The following is a 3,800-nucleotide window of genomic DNA, read 5'->3' as shown; positions in this document are numbered from 1 at the left end:
TGCAATGCAGCAATTTGTCTACTAGATGCAACTAAATTCTACACATTGGACCTTTAATGAGCCCACACCAGGGAAATTCTCTTGTTACAGTAGCTCATATACATTGACATACAGGTAGATGTGAATAGTTGTTTATATACACCCCTGATCAAAATCTTAAGACCAAGAGAAAAATTATTAAATAAAATAATTATTAATTTTTCGTGCTGGTGGAACCAGATTGTAAGTAGAGCTTCAGAATGCAAAAAGAAGAAACAGGAGCAAGAGACAACAAAACAGAATCAGCAGTTTATTGAAAACTGCATTTAAACTCAAACAGGCTGTTTATCAGCTGATCAAAAGTTGAAGACCACAGCCTTTTAAAAAGTCAAAATCTGCACAAAAGTCTGTCTTTTATGTCATCATTTATGCTGTCGTGACCCACTTATGGCAAAGGCAAAAAGGTTTTCTGCCTTTGAATGTCACAGGATTGTTGAGCTGCACAAGCAAGGCCTCTCACAACGTGCCATCCCTGCCGAGCTTGGGCGCAAATTTCTTAAAAGATCCTGAGGGTTACGGGACAAAAAGTCAAGCGACAGGCCCAAAAAAATGTCACCTGCACTGAGCTGGACGATCTGACGGGCTGTCCATGAAGACACGGGCCAATTCTTGACCCAAACTAACTGTACTGCACTTTTTGACTGTAGCCCAATCACCATAAGACACCATCTGCAACAGAAGGGCTTAAAGAACAAAAAATGTCTTTAAAGGTCACGTCTCCTCCCACGGCACAAACTTGCCCATTTGTGGGAGGCAAACATGCGACATTAGAAGGTGGAAGAAAGTTTTATTCTCTGACAAAAAAAATTTAATCAGGAGATCCCACTGGAGATGTTTTCTCCATGGCACAGTGGAGGAGGCTCCATCATGATCTGGGGTGCTTTTCCCTTCAATGTAAAAATGGAGCTTCAGTTTGTGCAGGGGGTCAAAATGCAGCTGGCTCTGTGGAGATGTTGCAGCAGGGATCCATCCCTCTTGACTGAGAACTCTCGTCTGTGCAGTGATGACTGGGTCTTTCAACAAGATAAGGCTTCAGTTCACAACGCCCGCCTGACAAAGGACTTCTTCCAGAGTTAGGGTTTGGCTCTTTTGGATCATTCTGCATGTCCCCCTGATCTAAATCCCACTGAGGACGTTTGGTGATGGATGACAAGGGAAGTTTACAAAAATGGACATCAGTTCCAGACCATGGATGCCCTTCTTGAAGCCATCTTCACCACATGGGGCAATGTTCTCACCAACCTTCTGGAAAAACTCACATCAAGCATGCCTAAATTATTTTTGAAATGATAAACAAGAACAGTGGGGCTACTGAGTACTACTGAGTCAATTTTTGACACTTTTAGATCTATTTTTGAGTTATTTTGGGCTGTGTTCTTAAACTTTTGGTCTGCTGATTAAAAGCCTGTTTAAATTTAAATGCAGTTTTCAATAAACTGCTGATTCTGTTTTGTTGGCTTTTGGCTTTTTTTAGCAGGTCATCACAACTATATCTTATTTGTAATTGGATGATTTACAGATGCACGTCAACATCTCTCAACTCTATTGATCCCAGCACCTTGGCCTCAAAGAAAAACTTCCTTATCTGCCTCCTTTCTAGTTAATGTGAGTTAATGTGTTACTTCTGCAGTCTAATTGCTCGTGTCTTTAAATCATTATGGTGTAGAGACGTAAGTTACGATAATTTGCTTTCACTGACGTATCTAGTTAGATAAATGTTAAATTAAGTAAACATCCTTGTTTACCAAGACTCCTATGAATACTTGTCCTCTCCACCCATTAGCCTGTGAAAGATCTGACTGGGGGAATTGTGCTATGTGGTAACACCTTGCCCAAAGGCACTCTGTCACACTGGGAGTGTTTGTGTGCTACTGTGTGTGTAACTCTGTTTCCAGGTTAAGTGTTTGGCTGCTCTGTCATCTCTTTCTGTGAGACCTTTATCTCACATATCCTGGGCAAATACTCAGGGTTGGGAAGTAAACTGGGAACAGGATGTGGCCACAGCCTGTATGCATGGAGGTGATAGACTTCTCACACAGCTGCCTGATTGATGGACTACAGCTGAATGTGGAGTGTTACTACAGGTTAAGGTGGAGGCACGCACACAAACGCACACTTGTATTTTACACTTGTATTGTAATACTGAATAACAGCACAAGGTGGCCGGTACAGGTGGAATCACTTTGTCCTCAAAAACATCTATTGTGTTCACAGTTTTCAAATATTGCTGAGATTCATTGCGACAGTACAAACCACAGTCTCCACAGTAACTCTTAATATTTATCGAATGTGAATCTATTATTCATTTATGTTTGGAAACTTCACATATGTTGAATTATGTTTTACATTGACTTATCTGGAAACCAACGTTTATTTTGAGTTCAACACGACTACAACTAAATTCAAAAGAACTGAGCTGTGATAATGTAACAATATGAACTGTGATAAAGGTGTAGAGTTTAATCTCCCTAAGAAATGTTGTGATTGTGTCAGCCCAAGATGACAACTCAAATATATATATAAAGCACTGTTGACTTTGTCATTCTGGCTTCTGCGGCTTTGTCATCTCTCTGCATCTCAACCTGTCTGACTATTACTATAATTATATTATACTATTATTAGTAGTATATTATCATTATTAAGTGTGAAAATGTGCTGTAATAAATCCTCATCTAGTACAGTGAAATTTGAGTACTGTCATAACAGCCTCTGAGTGTATTAAAGCTAATATTTGATGTACAGGTTTGATTTTATTTGGTTTTAAATTTGAATATCAATAAAGGATAAAGGAGTGACACACACACACACACACACACACACACACACACACACACACACACACACACACACACACACACACACACACACACACACACAGTGTGCATGCAGTAACTGGAGATTCACACTGGGGATGTAATCGTCACGGTTTAGCTCCGTGTATAAACTGTGTATAAAGGAAACAACAACAAACAGCTGACTTTGCTTCTCCGACGTGGAAGAGATTATAAAAAGGATCTGTTGTGTCATAAATTATTGTGTGTCCACTTTAACAATTACTCTCTCATCGTCCATGTTGAGACCCTTTGATTGATTGACTGCTGACCTGGTGCCACCGGCCATGACGTAACGTTGATGTTGTGTTTTATTTTGAAAGGGGGCGGAAGTGTATTACTTTGATTCTGTGTCGGATTTCCTGTCTGGTGCAATCTGCTCTGTTGAGATTCACGTGGTTTAGCAATGGCTCGCGTCAAAAATAGAAATGCTATGGAATGATGGGGCTGCAACGCGGAGAGATGCTGCTGTGACGCTGCTGAGACGTTCCGTGATGCACGGGTCCATGTTTGATCGACCTGCACCGACTGACGTTTTAAACTAACACTCCCAAACTCGGACCGCAGCAAATAATTGTGAAATATTGTACCCAACCCGCTTCCTGACCCGCATTTTAAAAAGTAGTCTATACTTTCTCTACCTCCTGTAGAGCTTGTGGCATCTTCACGCCAGTTATTCAGCCAATAAAGTCTGTGTATTTCACAGAAAATTTTGTCTACTACATAAATTACAAAACTTTACTCTGCATCTTTATTTCAAACGACCCGACCGACCGCGACCCGAATATCATTAAAAATATTGTTTGGTGACTCGTGACCGTGGGCACCCGCTCAATTTGGATCAACCTGTGCATCACTGGTGTAAATAAGGGTTAAGACACCTGAACAAAAACAGACATGCTCAGCTTGCAGCTACAGTATGATCTTTAT

This window comes from Larimichthys crocea, chromosome VIII (genome assembly GCF_000972845.2).
Source record: "Larimichthys crocea isolate SSNF chromosome VIII, L_crocea_2.0, whole genome shotgun sequence".
Lineage (NCBI taxonomy): Eukaryota > Metazoa > Chordata > Actinopteri > Sciaenidae > Larimichthys > Larimichthys crocea.
Note: the sequence above shows the minus strand (reverse complement) of the source record.